Below are 23,744 nucleotides of genomic sequence, written 5' to 3'. Positions count from 1 at the left end.
CTGAGTTGCACAGGTGGAAGGGAGCGGCTTGGAACTCCTTCAAGAGTGTCGAAGAAATAGCTAAGAGGATGAAGAACCTCCAGCTTCAGGCACATCTCTTCAATTCCACTGTTTTCCCTGCATTAACATACACCTTAGAGATCTGGGCCCTACGAAAACATGATGAGAACACTATTCAGGTCTCCCAAAGAGGAATCAAAAGAGCTATGCTTGGAGTATCATGCTTCCCTCAAGTGAATGAAAGAATCTGGAGTTACAAACTCCATTGACACTCAAGAATCAGGGACACTGTCTCGCTTGCCAAGGCATCTAACATCATATGGGCTGGACACGTAATGAGATTTTGAGATGACTGCTGGACTAGAGCCATTACAGACTGGATTCCACGGGACGTCAAAAGGTTGTGGGCCACCCACCTATGGGATGGTCATACTTCTTTGTCAAGACCCTGAATGATCAGTTTGAGGCTCTTCGTGTTCCAGGAGTGAGCAGACGCCATTGGGCTACACTAGCACATGACAGGGACGAATGGAGACATTACTGGCGCCTGCTCTAGCAAATTCATGAATAACGGGATGTCAATCAATAGATTTCCTTTGAATTTGTACCCGGAGTCACTGAAAACTCATAGAAACTCAAGCATTATATCCACTATCTACTCAAAATTTATAATCCTCTAGCTCCCACTTAAAATTTCCTTATCAATTTTACTTAAATTAGTATTCGGTTAAATTAATTTAAGTGAATATTGATGCTTTTACTTTAAAGTGTAATATTTGCTCAATTAAACTATACATATCACCAGAAATGCAAATATGACCAGTAAAATATTAAGCAAATTTGTAAAATATTCAGCTACTATATCACCTAAGGAATTATAGAGCCATAGATATCTTACCTTAGAATATGCACATTGAATCATTTTATTGTCTTTTTATGCATGTTAATAAAAAAGGGAGGTGGTGTTCATACTATATGTGACTATAATTCATTATAGAATTCATATTTAAACAATAAATAGGTTGGTTTTATAAAATCCAGGAGAACCTCATTTTATAAGAAAAATGCATGTTTTACTCTATACATGTGAGTCACATACATGAGTCATGCCAAAGATAATTTAAAACAGAAAAAATCTATAGTATGTACCATCAATTTTCTCCCAGATAAAATTTAATGCTGGCTAAAAACTAAACAATATACAATAATATGGAAATTTTAATTATACTCATTTGGTCCAAATAATGATTATCCCATTACAAAGGACTGACACTGAATTCTAGAAAACATGTGAGAGCCTGGGAGAAGCAAGAGGTTTCTTGTGAGTTTTTGATTTGGAATAGAAGAGCTGTGAGCTGAGCTATTAAAATAAAAAAGAGAAAAATTATAAGTAATAGGGAGAATCACTTCCAAGATTAGAAAGCATAATCCAGAACCTAGACTTGTAGAATATTTCTCTCATATATATGTATATATATAATTCATTATAGAATTCCTATTTAAACAATAAATAGGAATTATTATAAATCTATAAGAGAGAGAGATTGCTTTTTTGGTAATACCTAGTGATGCACAGGGGTTACTCCTGGTTCATGTACTCAGGTATTACTCCTGGCGGTGTTGGGGGACCATATGGGATGCTGAAAATCAAACTCGGGTTGTCTACATGCAAAGTAAATGCTCTACCCACTGTGCTATCACCCCAGGCCCAGAATATATATATTTAAAGAGGAAAGGAGAGAATAATGAGTGAGAATTGGTGAGGTAAGGATATATAAGTTTCAAATTGTTTTATTTTAGTGTAGGTGACTATGCTTAGCTAGTCAAAGCAATATTTTTATTCTATGAAATTGAGCATGTTGAATAATCACTCACAATTGAAGAAAGTTTCCTCTATGAATATTTAATTTTTTCTTAAGAATGCAAAATGCTTCTGAGGTACATTGTTATGATTAAACCATTGAGAATAAAAAAAAGAAACATTAGATTTTTGTTTGATGTTTGCTTAAAGAAATACAGAGGTATAAACTTCAATTAGTAAATCTGCTGCCATTAAATTAACTTTCCTTTCCTGATTATAGTGAGAAATTTAAATAAGATCTTTATTTGGAAATTACCAGCAGTCTTTGCTGGCAATTGTCAAACAAAGTAAAAGTCTTGGTTATTATCAAATAAAGTAAAAATCTTATTTAACCTTCTTATGATAAAGCCAAGAAAATTTCTTTATGAACTTAACTTAAAACGTCAGGAAGATTATGCACTAAATCAAATATTCTTATGGAATCGAGCATTTTCACCTCTTTTAAAATTCACGTATCTTTTATAAAATGTCTCAAACTGCACTGCATGATAATGTTTTAAATAAAAAACTGTGATTGAGAATGCAGTAAATTTTGACATCTCTTTATCTGAGAATGAAACTATTTATGTATCATATATCAAGGATGCTTTGTAATCAGTGAAGATCTGAATGGTAAAAGTAAGAATTATTTCATGTAGAGCACCTGATTATCACAGACACAAAGGACCCCAACAATTCCATCCTCAGGTAGAAGCCCTCATTAGAGATTTAAGAGAACCAGAACCAGGATAATAAGGCTGTTTCTTCAGCCACCATGAGTAGAGCCACCATTTGCAAATTTGAGCAATTTACACAAATAATTGGCTGAGCACCACCATATGCATGCTTTGTCTCTCAGGTTATTTTGGGGAATATATGATGTTTTTGACAAAGAGTACCCAGAGAATATTCAAAAATTCTCCCTGAAAAAAATAAAACAAGATTATGTGATTAGTCAACACAGTCAACAACTAGGCATCTTGCTGAAGAGCATCAGAAATGTTTTATAAAAACTTTGTTTTCTTTTCTATGTCTGAATTTTGTGAACTATTTGTTGTGCTGCTGAAGTTATATGCTATCTTTTACTTTAATTTTTTTGGACTAAATTTATACATATAGCTCCCCTTTGTGTCTTCTTAAGACTTTAAACCTAAGTAATTACTCACACACAAAAAAAAATAGGATTTATATTGCTGGATTAGAAGATGGAAACCTGATATTCAACTTTGAAGTATTATTGAGTATGGCAATGACAGGAAACAAATGCTGACAAGTCCATAACCTCAGTTATCTACAACATATGATGGGTTCCTCGTTTATTGTACAGGTAAGATGCAGATAAAATAGAATTGGACATTTTTTGATTTTATAGGAGGTTATCTGAACTGTTCATGGAAATAGAACTCAAGTATAAAGTGTCTTCATTTGTATATATTCATCTTGCTTTGTATTTATATATGACATTTGATTATACTTCTATGGACAGTTTCTTCAAAAGAAAACAAAAAATTATGATAAAGAATTTTATCAAAAATATTTTAACCAACTGTTGAATTTAATTTTTCTATTGTGGAAATGTAGCACACCCTGCAGTTCAGGGCATGTTACTGGCTTTGTGCTTAGGACACTGATGGCGCTCAAGAACCATAAACAGTGCTGAGGACTGAAGCAGGGTTGGCAGAATTCAAAGCTAGCACCTGAAACTCCTGTTCTAGCTCTCACTGACTATTTTGAAGCTAGAATTGAACCAGGCTAGCTCTGTGCAGTACAAACACCTTATCTACCCTACTATCTCTCCAGCTTCACAGTAAACTACTCTAAATTTTACCTAAATTCATGTGAGAAATGTCCTTTTTCTTTTTATTTAATTTTTTATTAGTGAATCACCGAGGTACAGTTACAGATTTACAAACTTCTGTGCTTGTGTTTCAGTCATGCAATGGTTCGAGTACCCATCCTTCCACCAGTGCCCATTTTCCTTCACCAATGGTTCCAGCATTCCTCCCACCACCCTCACCCCATCCCATCCAACCCACCCCACCTCTGTGGCAGGGCATTCTCTTTTGCTTTCTCTCTCCTTTTGGGTGTTGTGGTTTTCAATAGAGGCATTAAGTGGCCATCATGTTTGGTCCGTAGTCTACTTTCAGCTCACATCTCCCATCCCGAGTGGGCCCTCCTAGCACCCTTTACTTGGTGGTCCCTTCTCTATCTGAGTTACCTGAGAAATGTCTGTTTTCATCAGTACCAGAATATTGCTTTGAATTTGAGTTAAAAAAATAACTAGTCGGTTAAGGCCTGAGAAATTTTCTACATCATAAGGATCGGGACCTATTAAGATCTCCATGATATTATTTGAAACGTGTTGAGATAAACAGGACTCTGGAGAACCATGAGTAGCCCATACTTTCATCCTTGTGACTCATTGTCATTTTGTGAATGGTTTCAGGTCTCTGATATGAAAAGCAATATGTTTTGAGTTATTAGTACCTTTCATCCCCACTAATTGATTTCAGAAGAGCTAAATTTGAATCAGTCTTGGTTATCTCTTCAGTTCTTAATTTCTTTATAAAATTCTACTTTTAACTTGCACTTCAGTCTGGTTTACTCCCTGGAATATGTGTATCATTTACTTGTGTCTATTCCTTTGCTTGCCTATTCTGATGGCAGAAAAGCCTGTGTTCACTTGTGAATACACACTTCTCTCTTTCCTCTCAGAGATATTTCTAAACAAGATTCAGTCGCAGCTCTCCTGTTTTTGGGGGAGAGTGATATTACAGCCAGGAAGGTGTTTACCTTACACTGAAGCAACCTGGGTTCAATCCCCTCTATTTCATATGGTAACTTGAGTTCAGGAGAGATTCCCTGAGCACAAAGTTGGGTGTAAGCTTAATAGCTTAATAGCACTGCCAGATGAGCCCCCCACAAACACACACACACAAAAAACCCAGTACCTTTCTTCATACACTCACAAAGACAGTTTTAAAAACATTAATATCTTATTGGTTTTGTATCTGTACATGACAAAAAGAAATTTATTCTCTTATGAAACTTTTCATCACAACTTAACCATGTTCCTAGAAACAATATTCAGAATACTATAATACTCTTTAAAAATAACAACAGGATGAAGCAAATACTTATGTTTTACTCTGAATGAAGTCTCCTTACATGGTTAAGTTTTCTAGGCAATGGAGAGACAAATCTTAGCACTATAAAAACTATCTGTATGCTGCTTACTTTCTGGTGAAAGAAAGACTGGAAAACTCATTCTGATTTTATGCCCTTTCTCAGTTATCTTAGTTTTAAATGGTGAAAATCTCAGTGATGAGTGTCTATATTTTGAATACTAGAGAATTTAATCAAAACAGGATCTACGAGGGACAAAATTGTGTCAATTAGATTATTCAGTAGAATATTTATTGACTATTCTGGACAGCACTGATATAATAGAAAACAGGAAGAAAAAATATATTTCCCAATGGTAAGATTCTGATGGCAAGAGGAATTCCTGGAGTAGAAGATAGAAATGTCTTCATATCTGGGATCTGTGAAAATCTCAGGGCATGTCTTGAGCTTGAACAAATGTGGATTAAGTTGGTTGTTGTTTCTTCTAAGTTCCAAAGGTCTGAATTGCATATGCAGATTTGAGTTTGGTTTGGCTTCCTCACATATGAGAAATGAGTGAATGAAGGTATTAAGACTTAGGAAAATTTCCCAGGAACAGATAATGCATATTTGCCTAAACCCTAACCAGAATCTTTGTTATCTTTCCACACAATATTTTGCTCTCATGAGAAAAATTGTACATGTGAAATTATTTCCCCAGTACTATTTTAAGTATCAAAATATTATATATATTTAAATTAATTTAACATGGGGTACACATAATAATAAGAGAGATGATATTATTAGAATCACATCTTCTATTATAGTTCTTCTTACTTTTATATTTTAATTTCAGTTGATCTTAACCATCTGGTGTATATTAAATCCAAACAATTTATAAAAAGATTATAATATCTAGAGTTTAATAGCACCAAATTTAGGTGCTCTTTTAGAAACTCTATGAAGTTTTTTAATAATGCTCATAAGAACTCTCTAAAGAAGAATTATTAATTCCATTTTTATCTGAGATAAATGATACCTTTTCCAAATTCACACAAACTGTACTAAAATTAAGATCTGAACATAATAACCAGTTATCTCTTCTTTCAGAAATATCTTAAATTTTTCCTCTAAGAACTAAAAGATCTGTTCAAAGATATACTTATCTATGCTAATAATTGTAAAAGTAATTATCCGTGAGTTAATTGAAATTCATAAAAGTGACTAATTATGTGTTTAATGATTAAAAGACTGCAAAAAATCCACATGTAGATCTATAAGAACTAAAAAGTAGAAAATGTAGCTTGGGATTCTGCAAAAACCCCAAAGTTTAAAAAGTTCTCTTGTATTTATTGTTGCTCTCTTCATTCTGAGTTCTCATTAATAATAACAAAACAATCTCTCATTAAAATTTTACTAAACTTTTTTTGATTTTTAAGAAATTGTTAACCTTAGACTTATGCTGAAACTTTGTAAACAGATGAGTTTTGCCTCTCCTTGCATTATAACTGGTATGCAACTGATAATCAGCTGATAATTAATCATTGCTCTTAAAGAAGTAGAAGTCAAAAAGAGTGAAAGGAGAGTACTGGAGTGTGTCTGAGTATATTCAAACTCCAGGCACTTAACTTCCTCAATTATTACTTGATGCATATGACCTTATTTTGGCATATGGCTCAAAACCATTTTATTTCTAGGCATAGCAAGGGTGTAGTTACTTTAATGGTAGTAATGATAAATCACTCTTATGACTTTCATTTGTAATCCTTTCAGGCTTATAGAAAACCTGGAAACCTGCAATAACTTTTCTTTTTTAATTAGGTAGTGGCTGCAATTCACCCTTTACAAAAAGATGCCACAGGCAAAGCTATTAAAAATCCTTGTAACTCTGCTCACTACACCTGTTCATATGGTAGAGCATTATAAGGTGATTTGCTATATGGGACTTGAATTACAAGAAAAATAATATTTACAAATGTGAGCGATTAAACTGAAAAGTGTTCATTTTAATTATAACACTGCCATATGACATTAAATCTATAAATATAAAATTTCAGTTGTATTTAACGTATGGCCGATATTTCAGAGCTGGGAGAAAAATTCCACTGAAAGCAAAAATTTAGAAGATTGAGTTGGAAAAACAGTTCTGGGCAGAACTTCTTAAGAAAAATGCTTTACAGGGCATAGTGAGAGTGCAGCAGATAAGAAGCTTGCTTTGTGCAGGGCTGAGCCATGTTCAATCCCTGTCCCTGTCACGTGTGTCCCTGGAAAGAAAGAAAGAAAGAAAGAAAGAAAGAAAGAAAGAAAGAAAGAAAGAAAGAAAGAAAGAAAGAAAGAAAGGAAGAAAGGAAGAAAGAAAGAAATTTATAATTTATAATGTAGACTTCAGTTATTAAACATCTGAAGACATATATCTTTGCATTCCAAATATGAAGGTTAAAAAATTGCAGGACAAATGGTCCATGATTGGAAGCCTCCCTGAAGGGCTGGGGGAGAAGGTAGTTAGGATAGAGAAGCAAGTTTTATGATAGTGACAGTTGGAAGGAATCTGGAAATCTGTCTGGATGGGAGATGAGAGAGAGAGAGAGAGAGAGAGAGAGAGAGAGACAGAAAGAGAGAGAGAAGTGACTATCGTAGAAGCAGTCTGGGCCATGTGGGGGGTGGGAGGGAAATTGGGTATATTGATGGTGGGAAAAGTACACTGGTGAAAGGATGGGTGTTGGAACATTGCGTGACAGAAACCTAGTCATGAACAACTTTGTAACTTTTCAGCTCACAGTGATTCAATAAAAAAAAATCAAAAAAGAATGGCTGTAAACATATTTGCATAATCGACTCCACACCTAACAATTAGCATGCAGTGCCCCATTTGCTCCATCTTTGCAAAGTCATTTATTTTGTGTTTTGAAATAACCAGGTTATGTTTCTCTGTATCTGGTTTGAAATTCAAGACAAAATCTAATTACACACTTTAAAAAATTATCTCAGGCTGAAGATATAATATAGGAAATAAGATGCTAGTTTTGTATGCTGCCATTTTTGGTTCTGATAAATCCCCAACAACATTTATGGTCCTCAGAAACCAGTAGGAGTCATTCTTGAGCACAGATGCAGGGAATTCACCTCAGCTCCACCCATGTGGGCACAACCTCCCACCCAGCCTCCAGATACAAATAAATGAATAGATAAATAGATAAATAAATAAATGTATGTCTTACTTCTGCTCTCAGAAAAGATCAGATAAAGTTTTTCTTAATAGATAATTTATAACATCCAGTATTTAGAGTTTTCAGTAAAATAATTTTTATACTTTCTGAATTTATATTCATTTCACATTTGATTTTCTAAAATAAAAAATTTCTTTATGATGAGAATTATTTACCATATATAGGACTCCCTGGCAGACTATTACATAATTCACATTTGAGATGTAATAAAAAATTTAGGATTAATGGTCACTTATTTTAGTGCCATGCATGTTGTTGCCATTTTTTACACATTTAATAATATATAATGCATGTATATATAGACAAACATGCATTTATGTATCACCAATTACATAACCAACACACACAGACACACACATATGTAAACACTCAGATATACATGCACTTTCCTGCAAATACAGTTTATGCATTTGCATATGTTTATAAATGCATGTAAATGTTTCTTATTACATAAATTATTTGTCAAATAGGCTTTTTAAAAAGGAAATACGTCTTATCTGTCTTTCTTAAATCAAGATGCATAATATTTGTGATCTTTTAGTGAACATTGCTTAACAAATCAAATATTAGCTTGAAGTTCATTTTTTAAATATTAAATACTTTTTAATAGAACATCACCACATATAAAAATCAAGTGCTCCTCTAGGTAAGAATTATATGAATCATTGTTTTGTACTAATGAGAAAATTTATTCAGTACAATGAAATATGTGAGGAAAATGCCATCGACTTTAAAATTAAAGAAACTAAAAAAATTTGCTTTTTAATCTAATGGTTTTGAACTCAATACGGATATTAAGATTCAAGTTTTATTAAGTGAAGCTTGATCAAGTTTGAGCATGCATACATCCCTGCTGTCCATTCATAGTTGAAGATTTTGTCACCTACACTATTAACAGAAACTTCATGAAAACATGAAAATGGAGAGAATGAATACTAGGGTTGATAGAGAACATTTGGAGGGTGCACAGACATTTTATTTTCCCAAGACTTAATTTCATATGCCTAGTGAAGGTGAAATGCCTTCCAAAACTTAATTAAATTTGGTCTTCGGAAAGTCTATGTTGGTATTAAGTATACAAATCAAATACTCCTTTTGGGAAGAGTGATCAAAATTCAGTGGATATGGCTGTTGGTGTTCTGGGGTCTCCAGCATTATTCCTAACAGTACTGGAGAGGTCATTCAGCTCTAGGAATGACTCTTTGGCTTGAGAACAGGCTTTTCAGTTAACTCCCTACACCTAAAGCAGTTATTTTTAGGACTCCCACTAAAGGAACTCCCATAGTGTCTTATGCCTTCTTATAGTGGAAAACTAAAGTTATTTTACAATGATGTTTGAAAGAGAAAAGTAATTTTTTACTAATATAATTAGGATTTTCTTTCATTACTTACATCAGTTTAAGTGGGTATGGTGTTTGCCTTGCATGCAGCGACTGGACCAACTGGAGTTCGATTCCTCTGGCCCTCTTGGAGACCCCAGCAAGCTACTGAGAGTATATCGCCTGCACAGCAAAGCCTGGCAAGGTACACATGACATATTCTTTATGCCAAACACAGTAACAACATGTCTCACAAAGTTACTGGGCCCTCTCGAGCAAATCAATGAACTATGGGAGGACAGTGACAGTGACTTACATCAGTTAAGGGTTCTTTGCTACACTCTTTGTGTGTCCTTGTGTGTCCTTGGGTTATGTTTTAAGATTGGCACTTTTGGAAAAACTTCATTTCATCCCATGTTGAACACACAAAATTTAATATATATATATATATATATATATATATATATATATATATCCTAAAGTCCTGGTGTGTCCATCATTGCAAATACTGACATATTTACAATTTAAAGAGTTATCAATACTACCAAGTATATAAGGTGGATAAAGGTTAGGTTGGTATCAATAAGATTCCAAGTGCCTATTTTGGTTATGTTAACAGTACTCTATGAAGTTCATTGAGATCACTTATTGGTTCACTATGAAATAGACATATGGCTCTGTTGGAAATCTTGAACTTGTGGTTATAGTTTAATGCAGAGCACAGTAGGAAAAAGAGAAAAATGGATGAATGTATTATTAACATACAAACCCCTGTTCTAATTTGTGATTTTGTTTTCTCCAAACCACCAAGAAATTCTTAAACATATGCAGCATGTTTTAAAATTAACTTGACTGTGATTTTATCTACCTGAAGATAAACTCTGATTCCTTAGATTAATAACTTTGTCCCCCCTTCAAAAAAATAAAAGTATAAAATCATTCTCATTAACTTGATACATGCAAAAATGAAGAGTGACCTACCTCACCAGCAGCCAACTCTAACATCTCAGACTCAGGGTGGCAGACTGAAGATGCTGGCAGGGTATATTGTGCTAACCGTTAACAAGATCAATATTCCTGCAACGTTTGTGTTTTCTTGAATAAAAACACAGGCGTTTACATGGAATTCTGGGCTATTTTAAATGGTGAGCCTTCTGTGGGAACATGGGTTCTTGTCCATTTTTTTCTATTCCAGTTGCCTTTTCTATTTAGGATTCTCTATTGTTATGCAGCTAAGCCTCAATTATTTGATTTTTTAAAATTTTTTATTGAGTCACCATGAGATATGGAGTCACAAAGTTGATCATAATTGGGTTTAGAGCGACTTTTATTTTATTTATTTTTTAATTTTTGTTCGTGAAACACCATGAGGTACAGTTGTAGACTTACACATTTTTGTGCTTGGATTTCAATTATACAATGATCAAATCAACAAGAACAAAGCTCAGCAAGGAAATATTGGCTTTGAAAGAAGAAATAGAAGAGAAAGGGCTTATAGTCCTATACAGGGCTTTACAACCCCAAAAGAAAGAATATACATTCTTCTCCGGTGTGCACAGAACATTTTCCAAAATAGACCATGTGCTAGGCCACAAATAAGCCTCAATTCTTTGGATGAGCAATTTGGATATACAACAGCCTCCTGATCCCAGGATGTTTAGTATGCCATAGGCTGTGTGTATGTTCTGCAATAAGTGTGAAGCACTTTATTCATTTATTTACTTTTAATGTAGAAGTGGGCATGGAGCGACTGCACAGCAGGTAGGGTGTTTGCCTTGCATGAAGCCGACCTGGGTTTGATTCCCGCATCCCACTTGGAGAGCCCGGCAAGCTACCAAGAGTATCCCATCTGAAGGGCAGAGCCTGGCAAGCTCCTTGTGGTGTTTCGATATGCCAAAAACAATAACAAAAAGTCCCACAATGGAGACTTTACTGGTACCTGCTTGAGCAAATTGATTAACACCAGGATGACAGTGCTACAGTGTGGTGCTAATGTAGGAGTACTGCTATTTATTTGGCCACTGATTAAGCTGACAGAAGCAGGCACGAAATCCACATTACTTTCTTTAAATTTTTAATTGAATATCCATTAGATAGACCATTACAAAGATGCTCATAATTGTGTTTCAGTCATACAATGATCCAGTACCCATCCCTTTACCAATGTACATTTCCCACCAACTATGTCCCCCGTTACCATCCCACCATCCCCCAACATCCACCCCTCACCCCCAACCTTCCTCTATTGGGGGGCACTTTAGTGTGAAGCACTTTAGACTTCCCCTGTGTCCCACTTAGGGGTTGAAAGCACTGTGATTGCTTAAATGGTCAAATATACAATCTATCACACAAGAAAACAGAATAATTTCTTAATATGAGTTAGAATAATTGTAGGAAGAGTTTAAAAGAGGAAGGTTTAATAAGTATTGTAGTGATGTTCCTGGATGATATTTGGTAGACAGTTGCTTTGATAGACAGTTTCTATACCTGAATGGAACTCTGTACTCCCTGGTAGTCATTCTTATATACCACCTTCCATTCATTTTTTCATTCCCCTAAGTGGCAAACTTGATGGAAACCACCACATGCTGCATTGTGTACTAATCATTAAATAGAGAATCTTGGGTTAAATTACTACATACATTTGCCTTGCTATATTAGACTTGCTCTCCATCAAGGGTTTTATTAAGTGTTCGTAGAAAGATAGAAACTATGTAATCAATCTTTTCACTTTAAAAATTAGCACACAGTCCCAGAAAATGCAGGGCAAAAGATGGTGGGAGGCTTATGTAGGATAGAGAAAGTTAGGCTAGATTAGACTTACCTTTAGTTAATTGTTACAGATGCAGTTTATTCCTTTCCAAATATTTCAAACTACTATTGAGAATTAGAAGTCTGGAACAAGAGAGATATTACAACAAGCAGGGTGCTTGTCTTGCATACAGATGACCTGGGTTCGATCTCTGATACTTTATATGGTCCCACAGCCCACCGGGAGCAATTGCTGAGCACTGATGGATGTGGCTCCAAAACAAACAAAATTTCAAAACACATTTTTTGAACATTCCTAAAGTAAGTAAGTAAAGTAAAGGCCCTCCCGTTGATCATCGATTTGCTCGAGCAGGCCCAGTAACGTCTCCATTGGAGACTTTTGTTGTTACTGTGTCTGGCATATCGAATACTCTCGGTATCTTGCCGGGCTCTCCAAGAGGGGCGGAGGAATCGAACTCGGGTCGGCCATGTTGGCTGCGTGCAAGGCAGACGCCCTACCCGCTGTGCTAGGAATAAAAAGAGTAAACTGAAGAATTTACTTTTTTAGCATGCTGAAAGCAGACTATAGACCAAACATGATTGCCACTCAATGCCTCTTTTTCAAACCACAACACCCAAAAGGAGAGAGAGAACAGAGGGGAATACCCTGCCACAGAGGCAGGATAGGATGGGGGGGATGGGGTTGGGAGGGATATTGGGACCCGTGGTGGTGGAAAATGGGCACTGGTGGAGGGATGGGTGTTTGATCATTGTACAATTGAAACCCAAGAACAAAAAATTGTAAATCTACAACTGTACCTCATGGTGTTTCACTAACAAAAAAATTTAAAAAAAATGTAAATGATGGAGAGTGGGCACTGTTGGAGGGATGGGTACTGGATCATTGTATAACTAAAACCCAAGCACAAAAATTTGTAAGTCTACAACTGTACTTCATGGTGTTTCATTAATAAAAATTAAAAAAAAATAAAAGGGTAAATTGTCCTAAAATATTCTAGTGTATCTTCAGTAAACTATGAATGTTCATAGTATGTCTGACGGAGGCCACAATCTATAAGGGCCAGAGATATGGTACTATAGATAAGGAATTTGACTTGCATGCAGCCAACCTAGATTCAATCCCTACCACCTCATATAGTCCTCCAAGCCTGCCAGGTGTGATCCTTGAGTGCAGATCAAGAACTACACCCTGAGTACCATGAAGTGTGGCCCCAAAACATTATATTTGGGGTCAGCTACTCTATCATCACAACATAAATTTATAAGGAAGAAATAAATGCGCAAAGAGTTAAACATGTTCAAGTGTCCACAACTAATAGACCTGAATGGAACTCTGTACTCCCTGGTAGTCATTCTTATACACCACCTTCCATTCATTTTTTCATTCCCCTAAGTGGCAAACTTGATGAAGAATATCAGTGCCCACATGCTGCAGGACACAATTCTATTTCATATAGTGTGGGTTCATTATGATTTCAGTACCCAAATAATGAAATAAGAAATGTTCTACTCTTATCAGTCAAGGAACTTAGCATCTACATAAGAATAGGTAGCATCTGAGCTTTCTCAGATTTTTATTACTCATTTTAGGCTTTGTTCTTTTTCTTCCTTCCTTCCTTCCTTCCTTCCTTCCTTCCTTCCTTCCTTCCTTCCTTCTTTCCTTCCTTCCTCTATATTTTTTCTTTTTCTGTATTTTTATTCCTCCATCCTTTCTTTGTATCTTCCTTCCTCCCTTCTTTGTATATTCCTTCTTTATTCTCTTCCTTCCGTCCTCTTTTCTTCTCTTCATTCGTTCCATCCTTTATTCTCCTCAATCCTTCCTTCCTTCCTTCCTTCCTTCCTTCCTTCCTTCTTTCCTTCCTTCTTCCCCCCATTCCTCCCTTCCTCTCTTTCTCCCTTCCTCTTTCTTTTAAGTGTTTTGTCCATGCTAGCTTCAGTGTTATTCCTCTCTCTGTGTTCAGGAATCACAGCAAGCAAGCTTTACGGACCATACAGGGTACAAGGGATTGACACTAGGTCAGCTGGACGCAGGCAAATTCCTTATCCACTGTACAATCTCTCTGGACCCTCACTCTATGCTGTGCCTTTCCAGTTGAATCCAACACTTAGCAAGGGCATGAAAATAAGGTATTAATATGTTACCTTTGCTTGAATTCTGGAACGGAACGTTAGAAATAAGATTTGAAAGGAATAAAGGTCAGAAAGTAGATATAAGAATTAAAATAATTTCTGGAAATACAAAGAATATCCTGAAAGTGACTAGAAAATGATTTAATGATAAAATGACTTGGGTAAAGCTGGAGGGAATAAATGAGGTAACAACATAGAGGGAAAGGTGGAAGTCATTGAAGTCAAAGGTGGAAGTCAATAAGCCAATATCCTCAAATATAAATCTTCTGTAATTAAAAAAAATGGTTACTTGTTGTCCCATCTCAAGTTTTATTCCCTAAATCACTGAATAAATTCACAAGAATTCTTGTTGCTATTTAACAATAAATGTTTTACTAAGTCCAGGATTTTCTTTTCTCCTTAAGAAGAGTGAAGGAGTTGTAAGAAAAACCATTGCCCTATCCCGAGGAAGTTTGGTTATTCCATGATACAGACTGTGGTAAAAACACAGCCTATATATATTTACAAGCCATCAGTTTAAAACTTATTTGAGAGTTTCTCTTTGAATGGGTTTCTAGTCAATATTTAATAAAGTTATATAAACAAGTTTTCAGTTCATATTGTGGTTACTCTAAGATTTCAGTACTAAAGATATTAGGCAAACATAGATTTTACTGATTGAATAAAAATATAATGCTGTGATTTAATGAAAGTTGTAATTTACTTATGGGAGAGTAGGGATAAGGAAGTTATATAAATTAAATAGAAAATATCTCTTCTCAATATATTGAAATAAATCAAGACTCAATACAAAAATGAAGATAGGTGAAAAAAGGTGTCAAATTCTATAATGAAATATCAAAATTGTAGAAGGAGTTAATAAAAATGTGTTAGCTGCAGGTTACAAGTCACTGTTAGTTTTGTTATCAGTATATGAGAGGATTAATACTAGGAGCACTCAAATAACACCAGGATAATTAAAGTTTTGTCAAGCTTCTGATTACAAAGCCAAGTCTTTCATGTTCAGTCATATAACTTGACTCAAAACTAAAACTTAAGCCAAGAGAGCTGAAAAATAAGAAATTTTATTTTCTAAGTGGTTACCTTGGATAAAATATATATAGGATATAGTCAGTGTCTCTGTGCATATATCTATATATGAGTATAAAGAGATTTGTATTTTATGTGATCTAAAAAAGATAAAATGCTTTTTTTTATAATAAGGTTTTCAAGAGTTAAAATGCTGTAATACCTTCAGGAAAACATAATTGTTAATCATCATTTATCTTTGAACAATTCTAATATTTTTCTTTTTAATCAGAAACATTTGTGTGCATCATAACACTTCTCTTATATATTCAGTTCATTTAAAAAATTTTTCCTGCATAGTTTCTTGTTATGCTTCTTCAAGCTTTCCATTTTTTACTTATTTCTCTTTTCAAAACCACTCCTTTCTTTGTTTGCTTTTTAGGCCACACTTGTTGGTTCTTGGGGCATACTCCTGGCGTTGTGCTCAGTGATCACTCCTGGTGGAGCTAAAGGGGACCTTAATGGTGTCAGGAGTCAAACCCTGATCAGTTGCATGCAAGTCAAACGCCCTGTTGTCTGTACTATTGCTCTGGCTCCAAACAGTCCAGATGTCCAACAACTCTGAATAGCGTTGGACTTTAATCATGAAATGTGAAATATTGTTCAATAATTTAAAGGTGCAGTTATTGTGTGAAACATCCATCCACAAATTTAGACTAATCTGTGATTACCTTGAGTCTTCCCATCAGCAAAGCTGTGAATGACTTTTTAAGCAAGCTTTTTCTTAATTCTAAGCTTAGTTTCATGATTTCATTTTTTAAAATACCACTTTCTCACCAATTATATGGACAATAAGAGAAAAAAGCTGAAAATAGCATTTAATTTCTTATTTTTTGACATTTTGTTTTTCTTATGTCCTGTCTTTAATTGAAGATGGTTAGAATGGGAAGTTTTTTTTAATGCAACAGCTTAATTTATTTTATGTATTGAGTTTTAGTGAATCAAGATAGTTTTTACTGAATGATAACAATATGAGAAGAGAAGGAAAGAAATATGTGTTCAAGTGAGAACGTGAGCTTAAACGAGAAAGCAAAGAAACAAGCAAGAAAAAAGATACAGAGACATACTAGTGAGATACATATTCAAGAGAGAACACAGGCTTGAAAGAATAAGGCTAAAGCAACAGTTTTAAGGAAATCATTTGTTTTTGCAAAATTAAGCAGTTTTATTATACTTCTATGCAAGTACTAAGTAACCGATTCCACAATAAACATATGTATGTATATCATTCATTATTAACTTCTGTACTATACTAAATTAAAAAATATATATAATATATAATATCTATATTTCCATAATATATATATATTTCCAAGCAGTCTGGCATGAATTTAAGAAATGAATGCTACTATATTATTGGTTATTTTTCTACATGGTTACACTTTAATATGCATGATAATACAAAATAAATATGCTAAGAACCCTTCCCAGATATACACCATTATTATTAAAATGCTGGTACATTTTTATAAAATTTATTGGATCTGTGAACTATTACATCAAAATTGCAAATGATCTATTTCATATATAACTCTACACTATATTTAGAATGTCTTTGTAGATGACCCTGAATCTCCTCTATATGTTGGAATAATAATGAGTTCTATTGTAGGAATACATCCAATGCTATTCATTATAATAGTCTTTATATAAATCACATAACTGTGTGAATATTTCACATGTTCCCTCTCATTTTCACAGAAGTGTCCTGTTTGCTAAACAGGTGCAATAATTTCAATCATGACACTATTGTTGAACATCCATCAATATGCAAACCTTTGTAGCAGGTGTAGGAGATATCAAGTGACAGTGAAATTATTTCAGAGCTCTCCAGCCTTGCCTACTCAGGAGACAGCATCCAAAGGAAAGGATGCCTATCAATTTCAAAACCTCTGTCTTATGTATTGTTCTCTGAATAGGTGTGTAGCATGGTAGCCATTTCACTTTTATTTATAAGTAATGTGTAGAAGTATGTACACAAATTGAAAACAATTATTTCCATGTTTTTATCAATCAACTGAATTATATTAGCCTATAGAAAATGAGAATGCAGTTAAATTTAATAATGAAGTTAAAATATTTGGAGAGAGAGGACCCCAGGTGTCCCCCGAGATGCCTGAAGAGAAGCAGTTTTGAGCGTCTGCCCTGCCCTCTTCACTCCTGATGGCGGCGCCCATCTCATCTTAAATCCAGGACCCCAGGTGTCCCCCAAGATGCCTGAAGAGAAGCAGTTTTGAGCGTCTGCCCTGCCCTCTTCACTCCTGACCACGGCGCCCATCTCATCCCAAACCCAGGGTTCTGTAGAGGCGTGGCCTCCTCAAAAGTGGGCGTGGCCTCAAACGTGGGCATGGCTTAATTTCCAGCGGGCCAACGCTTATGCGGCGGCAGGTTGTTTTCCCATACTAAGGAACCTAGTCCCCAAGGAATCTAGTTCCCAACCTACTCAGCAATATGAAGAAACAAAGAAAATCTCCAACACAAGGGGAGAACAACAAAAACAATCTAGACCATTCTGTCAATACAGCTCATCTAAGGGACCTCTCTGACATAGAATTCAGATACGAAGTCATGAAGATGTTCAATCAACTCAATGAAACAGTCAGACAGACAGCCAGTAACACCACAGAAAAAATCGACAAATTACGAGAAGAAATGAGAGCAGAAATGTCACGATTAAAAGATTCCATAGATGAAATGAGAAACTCAGTTTCTTCTCTTAAAAATAGAATGACCACAGCTGAAGAGAGAATCAGTGAGCTGGAAGATCAGCTGCAACAAGCCAACACGCAACAACAAACAGTGGCAAGGGACCTCAAAATGGCTCTACAGAGAATCAGAGTCCTAGCAGATGATTCCAAGAGGAACAATATTAGAATCATGGGACTACCTGAACCTCAGAGAAACAATCCCAACGAAAAAAACACCATCAAACAAATCATTGCTGAAAACTTCCCAGAGCTGCACAATGCAGCCATTCAGGTTCAAGGAGCCCAAAGGGTGCCAGCTAAAAGAGACCCCAACAAAAGCACTCCAAGACATATCATAGTTAGAATGATCGATACTGCCGATAGAGACACAATACTGCAAGCAGCAAGAGCAAAGAAGTAAATCACATACAAAGGAGCACCCCTTAGATTCACAGCAGACCTAACAGAGGAAACCCTACAAGCCTGAAGGCAGTGGCGAGATATAGTCAAAAAACTCACTGAAATGAATGCTTCCCCAAGAATACTCTATCCAGCTAAACTCTCCCTCAAAATCGAAGGAACGGTACACTATTTTATAGATAAACAGCAGCTCAGGAACTTCATAGACTCAAAACCAAACCTAAAGCAAGGCCTAAAGGGGCTACTATAAGAAAAGACAAACCCTGCAACCACAACGCACCCGCACAGAAAGATGACACAAAACCCCATAACCATTCTCTCTCTCAATGTCAACGGTCTAAATTCACCAGTTAAGAGACACAGAGTGGCAAAATGGATACAGAAACAGAACCCAACATTCTGCTGCCTACAAGAAACTCACCTCAACAGCCAGAGCAAACACAGACTCAAAGTCAAAGGATGGAAAACAATCCTGCAAGCACACAACTCCCTCAAAAAAGCTGGGTTGGCCATACTAGTATCCGACAACATTAATTTCACCTCGAAAAAGATTAAAAGGGACAGTGAAGGCTATTTTCTCTTCATCAAGGGATACGTACAACAGGAAGAAATCACACTCTTAAATGTATACGCACCTAATGAGGGAACAGCTAAATATTTAAAACAACTGCTAACAGATTTTAAGGAGGACATCCCTACCAACACGATAGTACTTGGAGACTTCAACATCGCCTTATCACCTCTGGATAGATCAACAAGTACAAAACCCAGCAAGGAATTATTGGCTTTGAAAGAAGTAATAGAAGAGAAAGAGCTTATGGACTTATACAGGGATTTACACCCCAAAAAGAAAGAATACACATTCTTCTCCAGCGCACATGGAACATTTTCCAAAATAGACCATTTGCTAGGACACAAAACATACCTCAACAGAATCAAGAAGATAGAAATAGTATCAGCCATCTTTTCAGACCATGATGCACTGAGGATAGAAGGGAATCACACAAAGACACGGAGAACCAAATCAAACACCTGGAAGTTAAACAACTCGATGTTGAACAATGAGTGGGTCAGGAACGAAGTCAAGGATGAAATCAAAAGATACCTGGAAACAAATGAGAATGAAGACACAAACTACCAGAACTTATGGGATGCAGCAAAAGCTGTATTAAGGGGAAAATTTATAGCTCTGCAAGCATATCTTCAGTCGATAGAAATGATGCACATAAACAATTTGACCGCACAGCTCAAGACCTTAGAAAAGGATCAACAGAAAGAGCCTAAATCAGGCAGAAGGAAAGAGATCATAAAACTTAGAGCAGAAATCAACGACATGAAAACAAAGAAACAATCCGAAAGATCAATGAAACCAAGAGCTGGTTCTTCGAGAAAATAAATAAGATAGATAAACCACTAGCAACACTCACAAAGAAACAGAGAGAGAGAACCCTAATAAATCGAATCAGAAATAAGAATGAGGATATCACAACAGAAACTAAAGAAATTCAAGAGATCATCAGAGACTAATTTGAAAGTCTGTATGCCACGAAACACGAGAACCTGGAAGAAATGGATAAATTCCTGGATTCCTACCATCTCCCAAAGCTGAATCAAGAAGATATAGATTACCTATATAGACCTATTCACATCAAGGAAATTGAAACTGTAATCAAAAGTCTTCCCAAAAACAAAAGCCCAGGCCCAGACGGATTTACTAGCGAATTTTTCCAAACATTTAAAGAGGACCTATTGCCAGTTCTTCTCAAGCTTTTCCAGGAAATTGAAAAAACAGAAACTCTCCCAAACAGCTTCTATGAAGCCCATATCTCTCTAATACCAAAAGGAAACAAAGACACCGCAAGAAAAGAAAACTACAGGCCAATAACCCTGATGAACACGGATGCGAAGATTCTCAACAAAATACTAGCCAATAGAATACAACAACTCATCAAAAAGATCATACATCATGACCAAGTGGGATTCATCCCAGGGATGCAAGGATGGTTCAACATTCGGAAATCAATCAACATAATCCATCATATCAACAAAAGAAAAGATAAAAATCATATGATCATATAAATGGACGCAGAGAAAGCTTTTGACAAGATCCAGCACCCATTCATGATGAAAACCTTGCCAAAATGGGGATAGAGGGGACTTTCCTCAATATAGTTAAAGCCATCTACCACAAACCTACAGCAAACATCATCCTCAATGGGGAAAAACTGAGACCCTTCCCCCTAAGGTCAGGGACGAGACAAGGATGCCCACTCTCTCCACTACTGTTCAATATAGTACTGGAAGTACTTGCAAGAACGATTAGGCAAGAAAAAGATATCAAGGGCATCCAGATAGGGAAAGAAGAAATTAAGCTCTCACTATTCGCAGATGACATGATACTATACTTAGAGAACCCTAAAACATCTACCAAGAAATTCCTAGAAACAATAGGCTTGTATAGTAAAGTGACAGGGTATAAAATCAATACCCAAAAATCCATGACATTCTTATATGCAAATAGTGAAAGAGAAGAAAGTGACAACAAGAAAACAATCCCATTCCCAATTGTGCCCCAGAAAATCAAGTATCTAGGAATCAGCTTAACTAAGGAAGTAAAGGACCTGTACAAAGAAAACTACAAAACGCTACTTCAGGAAATAAAAGAGGACACGAGGAAATGGAAAAATGTCCCCTGTTCATAGATGGGGAGAATCAACATCATCAAAATGGCAATACTTCCCAAAGCACTGTACAAATTCAATGCAATCCCTATAAGGATACCCATGACATTCTTCAAAGAAATGGAGCAAACACTCCTGAAATTTATATGGAACAATAAGCCCCCACGAATAGCTAAAGCAATTCTTGGGAAAAAGAAAATGGGAGGAATCAACCTCCCTAACTTCAAACTCTACTCCAAGGCAGTAATAATTAAAACAGCATGGTACTGGAACAAAAGCAGAGCTGCAGACCAATGGAACAGAGTTGAATATACTGACATTTCCTCCCAAACATATAATCATCTAATTTTTGATAAGGGGGCAAGAAAAGTGAAATGGAGCAGGGAAAGCCTCTTTAATAAACTGTGCTGGAAAAATTGGATGGCTACATGCAAAAAAGTGGGCTCAGATCTCTGCCTAACACCATGCACAAAAGTAAGATCAAAATGGATTTATGACCTCAACATCAGACCAGAATTCATAATGTTTATTGAAGACAAAGTCGGCAAAACTCTCCATGATATTGAAGCTAATGGTATCTTCAAAGATGTCACGCCACTGGCCGAGTAAGTGAAAACAGAGATAGACAAATGGGATTATCTTAAACTAAGAAGCTTCTGCACCTCAAAAGAAACAGTGACCAAAATACAAAGACAGCCTAGAGAATGGGAAAGGATATTCACCAAGTACACATCCGACAAGTGGTTGATATCAAGGATATACAAGGTACTGGTTAAACTCCACAAGAAGAAATCACCCAACCCCATCAAAAAATGTGGTGAGGAAATGAACAGAAACTTTCGCAAAGAAGAAATTCGAATGGCAAAAAGGCACATGAGAAAAAGCTCTACATCATTAATCATCAGAGAGATGCAGATCAAAACCACAATGATATATCATTTCACACCACAGAGACTGGCCCACATCCACAAGAACAAAAGCAACCGGTGCTGGCGCGGATGTGGTGAGAAAGGGACCCTCCTTCATTTCTGGTGGGAATGCCGGCTGGTCCAACCCTTTTGGAAAACAGTATGGACGATTCTCAAAAAATTAGAATTTGATCTGCCATTTGACCCAGCTATAGCACTCCTGGGAGTATATCCCAGAGAGGCAAAAAGGTATAGTCGAAGGGGTGGTGGGGGGTGCTGGGACACGTGGTGATGGATGACGGGCACTGGTGGAGGGATGGGCACTTGATCATTGTATAACTGAAACCCAAGCACAAAATTTGTAAGCCTATAACTGTACCTCATGGTGTTTCACTAATAAAAAAAGAAAAAAAAAGAAAAAAAAATATTTGGAGTGAATGGCTTGGGGTCATACAAGCAGTGCCAAAAGGCCATGGTGCGCTCCATTCATTTCTCAGAACATCAGGCAAGGAGTTTAATCTAAGAGGTCAAGCAGCTAAAGCTGTTCAGGCCCTGAAGTAATAGGCCCAAGAAGCTGATCTCTTTTATTTTATAATAACAAAATCCTTAAATATTTTGTTTTACAATAACCCATGTAGTGCTCTAGGGTTTTACCCAACAGTGTTCCACAGTTCACATGGTCCCAGGAACCAAGCAAAGCATGACGGCATGTAAGGCACATGCCTGAAGCCCTGTACTACTAATACTTTTGTACTTTTGTCCCTTTTGATGTTTTTAGAATGAACAAGACCCTAACTTTAAGATTCTATAATTAAGGTTGCTGGAATAAGATTCACTATTGGTAAGGAATCATTGCTGAATGCTCCCCTCCTTATTTGAAATCATAATAGCAATTTCCACTTTGGTATTTCTAAGCTACATTACTCAGTGTTTCCTGCTAACTAATGTTATAATATAGAACTCTATGAAAATTAATGTTATGAAGTAAGCTTCTAAATTGATCTGAAAATAATGTTTGTACATTAAAATAAAGACTTGTACATTCATTTATAAGCTAAAATCCTCATAGTATCATTGTAAAAATAGTCTGGGGTTTATTTATCTTAGTACTTTTCCTCTCAAAAATGTTTAAAAATATGGGAGGATGTTTAGAAAAATTAATCTGAACCAAGATTAAGAACACAGTTGCACATATTGCTCAGAAAATTTCAGAGATATTTTAAGCAAATGTAACATATAATTGCAGGAATACTCTTTAATTCCCCTTGTTGGTGTATGACAACTCTTTATTAAGTTTGATTGTACCTTAGTAATCTTGCCTCTGTAACTTATATTACTAATTCCTAGATATAATTTTATTTTTGCTTTTTGGATCACACCCAGCGATGCTCAGGGGTTACTCTTGGTTCTGCATTCAGGAGTTACTCCTGGCGGTGCTTGGGGGACCATATGGGATGCTGGGGATCAAACCCCGGTCAGCCACATGTAAGGCAAATGCCCTACCCACTGTACTATAGCTCCAGCCCCTCATTTGTTTTCTTTATAAGTTTTTCTGTTGTTGTGATCATTCATTTGGGGGCCACACCC

The sequence above is a fragment of the Sorex fumeus genome, unplaced genomic scaffold (genome assembly GCF_029834395.1).
Source record: "Sorex fumeus unplaced genomic scaffold, SorFum_2.1 ptg000265l, whole genome shotgun sequence".
NCBI classification, from domain to species: domain Eukaryota; kingdom Metazoa; phylum Chordata; class Mammalia; order Eulipotyphla; family Soricidae; genus Sorex; species Sorex fumeus.
This window is presented reverse-complemented; position numbering follows the sequence as displayed.